This window comes from Myotis brandtii, unplaced genomic scaffold (genome assembly GCF_000412655.1).
Source record: "Myotis brandtii unplaced genomic scaffold, ASM41265v1 scaffold499, whole genome shotgun sequence".
NCBI lineage: Eukaryota > Metazoa > Chordata > Mammalia > Chiroptera > Vespertilionidae > Myotis > Myotis brandtii.
Window position 1 is genome coordinate 762,646 of NW_005369027.1, and position 14,763 is coordinate 777,408.

Genomic DNA, 14,763 nt, shown 5'->3' on the forward strand with positions numbered 1-14,763 from the left:
CTTTCCATTTCTCTTTATTTCATTCAAAATGTTTTGCTTTAGCTAAACCACCAAGATACACATAGGGCATTTCACACTGATGAGCTAGAACAAGATAATGATTTTCAAAAGAAATAATTAAAGACGAGTTACATGACTCTGAAACTCTCTTCTATAATGACGGTATAAAGGTTGGAATGTGTGGTGACTGGGGAAGTTTTTCTGAAGAGAAATGGCCAATGCTAATCTGGGATCCCCACCCTTCTCCCTGACACCCTCGCCCACATAAGTCTGGAAAGAGAGACTTCAATGGGACCATTTAGACAGCACAATATGAGGACTGGCAGCTGAGATTCAGTGAGTAAGTGTAAACTCTCTCCCGGGAAATCTCCTTGGCGAGGTGGCTGGCTAGTTTGCTGATGAACAGGCAGGAGAGGTGACTGAACTCCAAAGTCTGAACATGTACTGCGGTCCAGATAGGGGCCTCCTGCAAAAGGTAGCTGGTCTGGGGTCATCTTGTTTTTTTTCCAAGATCACTGCCTCGATCAGTAAATAAAGCTAAGCTGAGAGGAGTTCTATAAACTGCTGGGCTTTAAGAATCAGCAGTCGGCTGCAGAAGAAACAATCACACATAGGTAGGGAACTGCCTGTGAAATAGAGAGCCCGCAAAGGCACCTGGGTCAGGTTTTCCCACCGGCCCCTCCAGATTCACTCTTCACCATTTTCGCCACACTCTGCCTCCACAGCCCAAATGTCCTAGATATACTCCCTGTTCCCTGCTTTCAGTGGGTGTGGCCAACAAGAGGCCCTGAGGGTGAGAGAAGAGTAAGGCTGGGTGTTTACTTTCTAGCTGTTCCTCTGAGGAGTGGCTGTAAGTTTACTATGTTCCTCTCCTGAAAACCCCAGCTCCTGACAGGCAGCCTTCTTCATGCAGCTTGCTCCTTCAGGCCTGGGGATGTGTGGGCTTTGGGAAGTTGCCAGCCCAGGGTCTTGGTCTACCCTTGTTGGTTCTCCTGAACCTTGCCCACAACTATGTAAAAAAGCCCTTTACTACAGTCTTCTCAAATTACTAGCTTGGTGCACCATGTGTTCTTTTGCTGGGACCCTACCCAATACAGTGAGTCTAGAGCCTGTTCCCCTTACCTCTCCTCCTTCCCCTTGCTTTATGCCAGAAAGGGGGAGACAAAGAAATAAAAGGCCAAAAACATCTCATTCCCAACTATTGATCTCCTTCCTGCACCAGGCCTACACTGTGGGAAATTGGGGTTCAATTTAAATACAGATAGAAGTTTTGACAATTATATTTCTAATAACTGATTAGAAAAGAGGGAATGACACAAAAGACCTAAGATGACTGGAAAAGTTCTGTGATTGCATGCCTTTTCATCCAAGATGAGGGAAAGAATTTAGCCCACCGTATAAAAGGGACAGTAGGAACTAAAAGTATAATTGCTTTATTTTACCTTCTTTTTGAATATCCTATTTTTTTAAAAAAAAATAGTTTTATTGATTTCAGAGAGGAAGGGAAAAGGAGAGACAGATAGAAACATCAATGATGAGAGAGAATCATTGATTGGCTGCCTCCTGCAACTCCCACACTGGGGATTGGGCCTGTAACCCGGGCATGTGCCCTGTCTGGGAATCGAACCAGTGATCTCCTGGTTCATAGTTCCAAGCTCAACCACTGAGCTACAGTCCATATTTACATATGTTGGCTATTTTGTTGTTGGGAAAGGAGAGTAGGAAGAAGGAGATTAGTTTGGAAAAATGTAGAATATTGACAAGTCACAGCACGCCAGAGGACAGTGCTTGAGTCAGTCAAGGGAAAAAGAGGGCATCACAAGGGAAAAAACCTAAGGGCACTGAACCAGCTTCAGAGTGTTGTCTCAAACTCACCTAGAATGACACAAATTTAAAATTCACAATGCAACTTTAAAGAAAACCCTCCTCTATTTAAAGCAATCATTCTAAGACTAATTCCAAATATATCTTTTTAAGTTTCTTTTTTCATTCAGAATACTGATGTGGAGGGGGGAAAAAATCTACTAAGTGGTTCAGAGGACAGGGTCTAAGTCCTAACATTTTCACTTACTGGATGTATGAACCGGGAAAATCACATTGAATCTATGGGGCTCAGTTCCCTCTTCTGTAAAAAGGGGTACAGGAACAGACAGACCTCTTGGGGTCCCTTCCAGATCTGATCTCCACGTACCAACTGGAGTTGGGAGTACTTATTGCCTTCTGGTTATATTTCCCTACATGAAGGACATTTTTTATTTCACTTCCCAGAAGGAAACCCTACAGGAGGAATATTTCCAGTTGTTGGTCCTGAGCAACTTACCCGGTGAGGGAAGTTAGACAAAAAGTGGGGCGGACTCATTCACAGCCCTGTCACTTGTGGGTTTTCCTCTATTTTTCTCTCTGCCCTGTTGCTGCTTCATGGCAGAAGGCGAAGTCTCAGGGAAGCACTGAACAGTCTTCAATTTAAGGAGGAAGAAATAGGAAGCCTGTTTATGACCAAGCCCAGCCCCCTTGTCGACTTTTGTTAGTTTTAGTTTCCCTGGAAGTGAGGAGGGGCAAGTGACAGGCCACAACAAAAGCACAAAAGTAGGTAGGCACTGGTGGCAAAAGATATTCTCATCCTCAGCCCAATGAGCAAGATTTAAAATAAATGATCATCTGGTCTATGGCTAATAGATGCATGAGCTACCACATCCTTTCAAAAATGCAGATTTAGTGAGTCATTCTTCTACAGGCAATCAATGCAGAGATTTCTACGGTCCTTCAGTAGCTCTAATTAATGCTATGAGACAGAGCCTAGAAAACACGCAGGTATCTGACAGGCAAACTAAGTACTCTATATTCAAAAGGGAAACGATAAAATAACCATTTGAAATGTGCCTCTGAATCTGAAGCAGTTCCTGCCACTATTTTACTGTCTCTTTAGGAGATTATACTCCACTCTCTTTTTTTTTTTTAAGAGAGAGAATGGAAGGGAGGGGGAGAGACAGAGAAACATGGATGAGAGAGATACATCGATTGGTTGCCTCCCACACGCACCCCTACCTGGGTCCAGGATCGAGCCTGCAACCAAGGTACACGCCCTTGACCTGAATCAAATCCAGGACCTTTCAGTTTATAGGCCGATGCTCTATCCACTGAGCCAAACTGGCTAGAGCTATACTCCACTCTACAACTTCAATTTGCAAGGGAGACTAGGTAACACCTTTGCTTCATTTTTATTTAGCACTGAACAAAACTCAGTAAACTTAGCTTAATGAAATGATACCATCTAGTTTGGCTTAGATGGGTTCAGAGTCTCAAATGCTAAGTTTTTATTTAGTGACCTCTGCTCTCTTTCCCAAGGGTCAACATTCTCTCTCACTGAGCCTGTGCAAACTGGCCTACGCAGTAGGTGAGACAGGCATCTAGGGAGTAATAATCCCCGGCTCTCTGGACTGGGGTGATTTGGACGTGGTGCTATATATCAGTCCTAGACGTCAGGGAAGACTGATAAAGCAGCGCAAAGCTCGTGGTGAAGCGCAGCTGAGTTGCAGGAGATTGTTTTGATGATAATCGGCAGAACCAACCATAAATTTTGGATGCAGAATTAGAAATGGCCTGTAAACGTCAAATAATGGGTGTCGGAATTGAAAACGAAACTATCTGTGGCCTGTAATATTTCTTGCAGTCTGGCTTAGAGAGTTAGTAACGTGAGAGATGGGCATGATGATCCTTTCCAACGCCTGCTGTTAGAAGGCTGAGGATATTAACTCTTCCTTCCATCAGCCTGAAGGAAACAGAGCTAAATGAACTCACTAGAAATCATGGGGCATGAGATACAGATTTAACCTTATGCAGTCAGAACTTTAGAGGTTAACAAAACATACGGAGAAGCACGAGGCTTGCATTAGAAGAACCACACCAGCAAGCACTAAAGGGATGAGCTCAAATGATTTACATGAGTTGCTCATTCACACTCATCTAAATATTTAAAAAATGAAACTTGACTTTCTTGTACCTGATTATAGGGAGGTGTCAGTCAATTTTGTGCGAATCTACATCAAATAACTATTGAAAGATATGGAACTTTGTGGACCCATGGTAATTGCAGATTGCTACTGTTGAAGCTGGGCTGTGAATTAAAAGATTTTTAGGCCCTTTATTAAATAGGTAAGAATCATGTGTGATAAGCACATTTTTAATTAAGTGTGATAATTTGTAAATAACAAGTGGGCTGCTTGTTACAAGTATATGAAAAAAACATTTTTCTTCTACCATTCTAGAAGTAAAACATCTTTTTTGTTCTATTAATATGTTTATTAAACATTTGTTCTTAGAGAAAGAAACTAAAGTCAAAATCAGTGGCTTCCAAATTCATGAAAATTTACTATTCCCCCTGCTAAATCAATGTAAACATACAATCCATTGAAGAAAAACTTTACTTCTTATAACCAATTGTGGAGAAATAGAAGATACTGATTCCTGTGGGTTCTTGATACTGTAATTAAGTGGAGAATTTTTTAATGTTGATATAGGTTACATTGTGCATGAAGCAGGTAAATAGTAATGTGGGTGGGAGTAGGGCAGTGCTATTCAAAATATTGGACAAGAAATGCATGAGCACCAGCACTTCAGCATGGGCAGGGAGCACGTCAGAGTCAGCAGGGTGGGAGCCAGTGCCTATCGTTATGAAAGCATATATACGTAATCAGTCCTCTGGTAGGGGCAGGGTGCTGCATGTTAGATCAGAGACATGTGCCACTGGAGAGATGAAAGGAAAAGATATACCTGTAACTCTTTATAAGATAAGCATTATGCCTCAATTAGGAAATTTCTCTACTCAAAAAATTGTTCCCTATCCCCACCTCCTTGACCCTACAGGCCAGAAATACTCAGGTTAAAGAGAAAAAAAAAGCTAATAGATGCCCTGCCAGTTGGTTGGGCATCATCTGGTATACTAAAAGGTTGCTGATTTGATTCCTGTTTAGGATGCATGCCTGGGTTGCAGTCTCAATCACCGGTAAGGGGGCAGACTGGAGGCAGCCCATCAATGTTTCTCTCTCATACTGATGTCTCTTTCCCTCTCCCTTCCTCTCTCTCTAAAAGTCAATTTTTTAAAAAAGAACCAAGACAATATTAATTCTGAATTAATATGTAAAACCATGGCCAAATTTTTCAGACTATGTGAAGGAGAAGCAAAGGCTAAAGAATAGCAATAACATAACAGCAATAATATCAAATGTTAATAGTTTACTTAAAATGTACCAAGCACTAGATCTATAGACATTATTTTATTGAATTCTCTCACAGACCCTATTAAATAAGTACTGTTTTGTCACAAACAATACCTCTGATAAAGGGATAATATCAAAATATATACAGAACACATACAACCCAACAACAGAAAAACAAACTATCCAATTAAAAAATAGGTAGAAGATCTGAATAGGTACTTTTCCCAAGACATACAGATGGCCAACAGATATATGAAAATATGTTCTACTTCCCTAGCTATAAGGAAAACAAGAATCAAAACCACACTGAGATATCATCTCACACCTGTTAGAATGGGTAGTGTCAATAAGACAGGAAATAATAAGTGTTGGAGAGGATATAGAGAAAACATAACCCTTATACACTGCTGGTGGGAATGTAAATTGGTGCAGTTTCTATGAAAAAATAGTATAAAGCTTCCACAAAAAATTAAGAATAGAGCTACCACATGATGCAATAATCCCTTTTCTGGCTTATCTACCTGAAAAATGTGAAAAAATTTATTCAAAAAGATATATGTAGCCCTATGTTCACTGCAGCATTATTCACAATGGCCAAGACATGAAACAACAACCTGCGTGTTCTTTGATCAATGTTAGATAAAGAACATGTGGTACATATATACAATGAACATTACTCAGCCATTTGTGACAACATGGATGGATCTTGAGAGTATGATGCTAAGTGAAATAAGTCAGATGGAAAAGGGCAAGTGCCACATGACTTCACTCATGTGGGATATAAAACAAAAAGTAACAAATGAACAAGCAAAATAAATTCACAGATACCAACACACCACAGGGGAAGGGATGTGAGGAGAGGATGAAGAGGTTAAAGGGAGTCAAACATCCTATATAATAAAAGCCTAATATGCTAAGTGTCCGGTCGACCAGCTCAACCAATCAAAGCGTAATATGCTAATGATATGCTAAAGCCGCTCAACTGCTCACTATGACATGCACTGACCACCAGGGGGCAGTCGACTGGGTGACCAGTTTCTATGACATGCACTGACCACCAGGGAGCAGACACTCCGACCTGTAGGTTAGCTTGCTGCTGGGGTCCAGCTGATAGGGACTGGGTGAGACGAGGTTGGACATGCCCTGGAGCCCTCCCGAGGTCCCTCCCCAGGTGGCCAACCTCCCTCGGGGACTGGGCGAGAGGGCCCCGATTGGCCCCAATCACCGGCCAGGTGGAGGAACCCCACCCATGCACTATTTCGTGCACTGGGCCTCTAGTATGATGATAAAAGACTAGACTTTGGGTAGTGAATGAACACAATGAAATATACAGATGATATAAAGTTGTACACCTACAACTTATAGAATGTTATTAAACAATGTTTTATGCCAAGAAATTTAATTTAAAATAAACTGGTAGAGTCATAAAAAGAAACAAAATGCTCTTTAAATTATTAAATTAGCAGATATTAAATAAAAAGAACCCATGTACAAAAAAAAAACACAAAACAAAACAAAACAAAACACAATATCCCAGCCAAAAAAATGTAGGACAAGAGCAGGGTCAGACACAAAAGAGGACTACCAGACAATAATAGAAGAGGCACAGTCTTATACAGAATGTAAGTTAATTTCTTTGCATTCTTGGTACAGAGGAACTTGAGTTTAATATCAATGAACCACTAGAGCCCTAGCCAGTTTGCTCAGTGGATAGAGCATCGGTCCATGGACTGAAGGGCCCTGAGTACAATTCTGGTCAAGGGCATGTACTTCAGTTGCAGACTAGATCCCCGGCTCCCACGTACATGAGGCAACCAACGTGTCTCTCTCACATCGATGTTTCTCTCTCCCTCCCTTCCACTCTGTCTAAAAAAATTAATGGAAAAATACTGTTGAGTGAGGATTAACAACAACATCAACAGGGAGCCCCTCTTTAAAACCCATCAATGTTTTCCCTTTGAAAGATTTTAACAGGACTCAAGCCCTTACATCCTTAAAGCTCCCAAAGATCTTATATGTTAAGGCCATGATTTGGCCTCTGCCTTAACCATGCCTCCAGCTCCATCTCAGGCTCCCTTATAACTACTTGTGCTCCAACCTTTAAACCTTTCCTGATTCTTAAACATGCCATTCCCTCCCATTCAGGGGGTTCTGTTTATGTTGATATCTCAACTCAAAATTCTCTTCCTATTCCCCAGTCCCTATAGTCTTACCCTGGTGATTTCCTCCTCATTCTTATCATTTTATTTCCAATGATGATGCTTCTGCCAAGAAGCCTTCCCATACTCATAGCACTCACAATGCTTATTGCAGCTAATAAGTATAAATTCCTTTTTGCGATTAACTGATGAATGTAGATCTTCCCTAACAAATAGACTAGAAATTCTAGGAGGGTAAAGGACGAAGTCACTTTTTGTTGTTGTTAGTTCTCACCCAAGGAGGATATTTTTCCATTGATTTTTAGAGAGAGTAGGAGAGAGGGGGAGAGACAGAGAGAAACATCAACGTGAGAGAGACACATTGATTAGTTGCGTGCCTCCTGCACTTGCCCTGACCAGGGACAGGGATCCAGGCTGCAACTGAGGTACATGCCCTTGACCAGAATGAAACCTGGGACCCTTTAATCTGAGGGCCAAGGCTCTATCCACTGAACCAAACCAGCTAGGGCAGGACAGAGTCAGTTTTGTTCACCACACTCTCCCCAGCACTTAGTATATGCCTGACACTTACAAACTGCAATAATTACTATTGAATATGTTAATGAATTAATGACTCATAGTTATTAGGACACTGTATATTTATGAGAATATTGGGACTGAATGGATCTTATTACAATCAAGATTTTTTTTTTTTTTTTTGCCAGTGCAAGCAGTAATTCTTACTCAAGCAGTAAACCCTTACTCTAGATCCAGATCCGTGGTCGGCAAACTGCGGCTCCGAGCCACATGCAGCTCTTTGGCCCCTTGAGTGTGGCTCTTCCTAAGCCTTAGGAGTACCCTAATTAAGTTAATAACAATGTACCTACCTATATAGTTTAAGTTTAAAAAATTTGGCTCTCAAAAGAAATTTCAATCATTGTACTGTTGATATTTGGCCTATTAAATCTATTTCACCAGCTGCCTGCGTAGCTTTAGTTTACCAAATGCTAATTTTAAATGCCATATTTTCTTTAAATAGGTATCTATGTACAAATAATTCCTATGTAAAGGAATTATTTTGTCTGAAGGTGGGTAATTTACATTTGGTCTGCACTAAAAATGGTACTTGAAGTCAACAATCATTCACAAGAATTATTATTGCCATAGTGGCTATTAATATTCCTCACATTTCATTATTTTCCATTTGTGACCCAGCATCAATAATTCATATAAAGCATAATTTTAAGTTTTTAAGAAACACATGGCAGAGACTCACGCAGCCCACAGCCCTCAGCCCACGTGCTCAGTTCTCTCCCTCTGAGTGGTGGCAGCAGTGCCTGCAGCATCAAGGACAAGTGGTCAATTTCCAACCGGCCCACCAGGCTACCTCCTGGTGTTGTTAGAGATACAAAAAGAATTATTAGACTATGTTTTTTAAATGAGCCACAGGTCATCAGATTTTGCTAAGATTCTTAAAATCACAGAGAATCTTGTGCTGGAATTAGCCCTTCTGGACAACCACCTCAAGGAGATTTTTGTGCAAGGAGGTGGTCTGGCTCAGTTCAGTGTTGTCCCCTTAAACCTGATTGACTGAAAGCAGGAAGGTGTGTGGACTCTGTGGTGACCGGAGCTTGGTCAGCTAAAGCAGTGGTTCTCCACCTTCTGGCCCTTTAAATACAGTTCCTCATGTTGTGACCCAACCATAAAATTATTTTCGTTGCTACTTCATAACTGTAATGTTGTTACAGAAGAGCAAAGAAATGTAAATATCTGATATGCAGGATGGTCTTAGGCGACCCCTGTGAAAGGGTCGTTCGACCACCAAAGGGGGAAATAATTTCCAAATCAGAGTGAAGTAACCATACAGAGGTTCTCTTTTTATAATCTTCTGGGGTCTTTGTCTTGCAGATATGGTTCCGCCCCCTTGTGGGCTTATAGGAAGACCCCCAGGTGTTGGGGGCTCCCAGGTCATATCAGATGATCTGTCCTGGGGCCAGAGATAACGACCTTCCCCCCTCCCGCAGGGCAGTGCATTGTTCAGTTTTTATGGCCTGACACGCCTTGCAAGACCAATTTCCTCCTCAATGTTGCTACTGTTATGAATCCTAATGTAAATATCTGATATGCAGGATGATCTTAGGCGACCTCTGTGAAAGGGTCCTTCAACCGCCAAAGGGGTCTCGACCCACAGGTTGAGAACCGCTGAGCTAAAGCCTCAGAAGAAGCCAAGAAGTTTGGGACTGTGAATATCATCCACCCTAAACTTGGGAGTTATACAAAAATTCTAGACCCAAGCACCTGGACCCTCAGCCCAGACCCCTCCTATGTATAGTACTGTGCCAATGAGACTGTGTAAGGTGTGGAGTTGACTTTATCCCTGATGTCAAGGGAGCTGTGCTGGTTTGTGGCATGTTCTCAAACCTCCTACCCAAGTCAACGTTTCCAAGGTTGGGGTGGTTTTTGATGGTGCGCATTTTTGATGGTTGGCTCTGCGGGGGTCACGGAGCTGGTCATCTGTGATGACCTGCTGGGGGTTTTTCCTCAGAAAGTGCCCCTTGGTCCTGGAGTACAAAGTGCAGGCCAGAAACAACTCCGGGTACCTCACACTTCCCTGCTTCAGCATCTACTCATGAACTTGGTCCTGGAGTGGATTAAGAACAATGATTATGCAGCCGCCATCAAATCTCAAATGATTTATGATTTCATTGATAATTCTCAAGAATTCTATGTATGTCCAGTGGAGCCCCAGAACAGAAGCAAGATGAATATTCTGTATCATTAAAATTTAAACTAACTTAACAGCTCATAAACTTAACCACGATATTTTTCTCCAAGGAACATGCTTATTATAGATTCTTCTCCCCTTCCCCCAAAACCAGCAAAATATCCACAGCTTTGAAAGCTTGTGAGACTTAACAGACACCTTAATTTTGACTTGAACTGGAAGCATTTAAAAAAACAAAAACCTTACTTTAGCTTTTCTAATGATTCCAGCTTATGTTGTATTGGCTGCTACTTTTTCCAACTAGATCTCAATATTCAAACTTGCCCATGGACTTACACAACGTGCAGTTAATGTTTCTGGAGACCCACAAACTCGTAGCATTGAGGGTGGAGGGCCCACTAGGTGCTGAATCTTGATTCTTTTCAAAATGACAGCAGTGCGGGGTGGGGGGGGCGCCTGGGCTCCACAGCTGTTCATTCAGGTCAACCTTGACCATGTGGTGAGTATTTAGGAGTTCTAGGCTAAAGGGCCAATTGGAGATCTTTATACTGTTATTCTCATAAAGAGATAAAAGTGACAAACCATAAGTTTATACAGCAAGGTTTGTTTTTAATGCCAAATAGTTGATATCACTACACATTTATAGTTTTAATAATGCAGTTCTCAGTGATATATGGAGAGACTTTGGGAATTTGTTAGAATCCTTGACCATGTACATTAGAGCATTATATTTTCAACAGTTCTGTCTCTCCCTTCTATCCTCCCTTCTGAAGCTGCTTCACAAGATTTAGAGGCTCCCCACCATGGGCGATATTACCAGGAGTACTTGTAGTATCTAGAACAAACTTCTAAAGACCAACTACCTACCCAAGTCTAGGCAGCAGTCTGCCTAAAAGCCATTCTACTTAGGTTATTATTTTTACTAGAGGTTCACAGGGGTGTTAAAAGGTTTTCAACTGTTGCTTTTCATTGACCAACAGAATATAGAAAACAAAAGAATCACAGTAAAATGTACAGAAATTACTTCATTTTTATAAATCTGGAAACTGAGTCAGAAACTCACCAAAATTCAACAGCTGGTTAATGACAGAGCTGATATGAGAGTTAGGTTCATCATCTACCAATGTTGGATGCCAAATGGTAATCCAGAGGTATAGTATTTTTATATTCTGAAATTCCTACCAAGAAATTTTCTTATGGGGACTTTAAGCTTAAAATAAATGTATCCAATTAAAAATTACCTAATTATCCACATCAATTTTAAACCAGGAACTGTGCTATTCTCTCTATGTGCTTTATCTACTCTAGTAGCCACTCTGAGGTAGAACACTAGTATCACATTTTGAAGAAGAGAAAAGAGATCCATTAAATTTTTATAAGTGGTAGGGTACATACTATCTACACTATACTATACACTACATATTTTAAATGTGTATCATTACTTTAACGTTTTTATTGTAATATCCTTTGAACTCGAGCTGTTATTTAGATGCCTGTTAAATAGGCTCATGGCATCTGCTCTGTTGAAATGTCAGTATAGTAAATATTTCTGAAACTACATAAAAAAGCACTTCCATTTATTCCCTGTACTGGGATCACATTCCTCACCTTTCCCCCTACTTTAGCTATATCAAGTTGGTTCTCACATGAGACATTAGTCACAAATACAGTAATACACAAGCAAATTTTAAATAGCGAGTCACTAAAGATCAAAGTTCCCACTCACCTTCTGTTGAGACATCCATTGAATTGCAAACTAGTACATTTTAATACTAAGCATTTAAGATCAAATTACCTGCCAGAAGTAGATCATAAAGAACCTGATTAGAGCAAAATTAGGCAGTGGATAAAAAGGGCACAGAAATAGCATGATATGAGAACAGAAATGTTGAAAAGATCCCACTAGACTCCAATCAAATGAATAAAACTTTAGGCCTTAAACAACAGCCATCCTTTACTTGAATGAATATGGAAAATGTCATAGGTGAAAATCAAGTATTAAGGATTTTTAAAACATAGTAGCCAGAAAGACCAATCAAGTAAATATTAACAAGGAATGAATGAATGAATGGCACAAGGTTTCTGAGGCCTTGTGCCATGAGACAAAGTAAAACTGTTCTCAACAGGATGCTCTATCCATCACTCCCCAACAGTGTCAATTCTTTCCCCAAGTCCACAACTGTTCTGAGCTATCTAGGTTTTTCATTATTATCCTTTTTATAATCTTTCATTATCATCCTTTTCTTTTTTACAAACAGTCTAGAAACAAACAAATAATAACTATTCTATGTGTTTAAAGTCTATTGACACAATTTCAAGGAAAAACAAAACTGGAAATAGTGAAGAGCCTGTAAATATGTTATTTTCTACTGAATAGCAAGGTCAAGAATGTCAACTTGCTGACCACCAAAGTAGCTGTTTTCTTTCTTTATTCTCTGTGCTTATTCCCAATTCCTCAGACCCAACCAAAGTCCCACCACAGAGGAAGCATATTTCTTGAAGCTGGAAAATAATTTAAATATATCACCCTAACACTTGTATGGTAAGTGTTGTAAGGCAAAATGTCTTCAGCTAAATGATACCTATGTGGTGATTAAATTGTGGTTCCCAGGATGGCAATCCGACATTTACACTACACAAGCAGCTCAAAAAGATACAGTTCACTGCCTCAATGGATTCAGCAATAAAAAGAAGCACATTTAAATACTAAAGACATTGTGCATGAATAAATAGCAAAATAAAGGAAACCTTTAAGTGCTTTCCAGCAGTTGAACCCATAACCATTCAATTTCCCTTTATTTGTTCCTCTTAATAACCTTTTCCCCTGGGTAATGCTGGGAGAGTACAGTGCCATTGTAACCTTGAATTTGGTATAAATCCAATAACACATATTGACCTGGCAATAGGGGTGTGTGTGTGTGTGTGTGTGTGTGTGTGTTTCCTGTTTTTAAAGGACAATTTTTAAAAAAAAGGAAAACCAAATCAAAAGTGTAGGGCTTGCTGTTTCTAAAGTGTCTATTGTCTTTGCTCTCGGCCTCAGGTTATTTATTTCTGCTCATTTTGGAGAGATGGGGCAGGGTCTCCCTGGGTTGATACTTTCTTCAGTCTACAAATTGACTTAAGCTCATGGAATACAGAAAATAAGCTAAACTAAAAATTTACATAATTATTTACATAATTTCATATCTGTCACCTCATTTAATACTCCCTGAATCTTATCATATCAACAAAACAGGTATTAGAGTCCTTGTAAATTACTATAGATTTGTTCAGCTATGACCTAGATTGGCCTTTGATATACACTGAGTCACCAGATTATTATGACCACCTGATGTTTGTAGGCAAATTAGCTATAATTTCCCGCTGAAGTTGCTAGAGGGCCAAACCATTATAAATGGGGAAGCAGGTTGTTTACCATGACAGTAGAAGTGATGTTTTTCTGAAAATATGGGTAAACAATGCAATTTAACAGCCTTTGAACGTGGGATATATATATCTACACTAATAAAAGACAAAACATGCAAAACCTTAACTTTGTTACGCCTTAAGCCATGCCCACCAGCCAATCAGAGCGACTATATGCAAATTAACCAAACCAAGATGGCGGCCGGCAGCCACGGAGCAGGAGCAAGCAGGAGGCTTGGTTGCCCCAATGATGAGGAAGCCAAGCTTCCTGGCTGGCTCTGAGTAACACTCAAAGCAACAAAGTTTCAATTATAGAAGGTAAATAAATCCCAGAATAAAATTTTAAAAAAAGGAAAAAAAAGGAGAGGCTGGGAGCTTCCATTGCCGGGGGGGGGGGGGGGGCCTTGGCCAGCCTGAAAACGGCCCTCAGCCCCTCACCCAGACTGGCCAGGCACCCCAGTGGGGACCCCCCACCCTAAAGGAGGTGTGGCCAGCCTGAAAACAGCCATCAGCCCCTCACCCAGGCTGGCCAGGCACCCAGCGGGACCCCCACCCTTATCCGGGACACCCTTCAGGGCAAACCAGCCGGCCCCCATCCATTCCCCAGGCCTCTATCCTATATAATAAAAGGGTAATATGCAAACTGACCCTAACAGCAGAAAGACTGGGAATGACTGGTCACTATGACACACACTGACTACCAGGGGGCATACGCTCAATGCAGGAGCTGCCCCCTGGTGGTCAGTGCGCTCCCACAGGGAGAGCTCTGCTCAGCCACAAGCCAGGCTGATGGTTACCAGTACAGCGGTGGTGGTGGGAGCCTCTCCCGCCTCCTCAGCAGCACTAAGGATGTCCAACTTCACCTTAGGCCTGCTCCCCGCTGGCAAGTGGACATCCCCCAAGGGCTCCCGGGCTGCCAGAGGGATGTCTGATTGCCTACTTAGGCCCAACCCCCCCAGGGAGTGGGCCTAAGCCAGCAGGTGGTCATCCCCCGAGGGATCCCAGACTGCGAGAGGGCACAGGCCGGGCTGAGGGACCCCCCCCCCACTGAGTGCACAAATTTTTGTGCACCGGGCCTCTAGTATATTTCATAATTAATAACAATATCAATAACTAAGTCTGGCACTTAACATATGTTTAGGATTGTTGACTATCATTTAGGATTAGTTTAGTTATTTTTTTAAGTGAGATAATTTAAAGTTTGTTTAAAGGAAAATACTAGGCAAAAAATAGCATAGGTAGTTTTTAATGTATGAAAAAATTGTGAAAATGATATAAG

At 41.1% G+C, this 14,763-nt stretch overlaps 1 protein-coding gene and 1 pseudogene across 1 annotated transcript in view; one reads left to right on the top strand and one right to left on the bottom strand.

The window, feature by feature from the left end:
* The window catches only part of CTNNA3 (catenin (cadherin-associated protein), alpha 3), a 1,348,181-nt gene that overhangs the window by 654,223 nt on the left and 679,195 nt on the right, over positions 1–14,763 (bottom strand). The window lies entirely within an intron of this gene.
* On the top strand, positions 2,239–10,136 carry LOC102238927 (annotated as a pseudogene).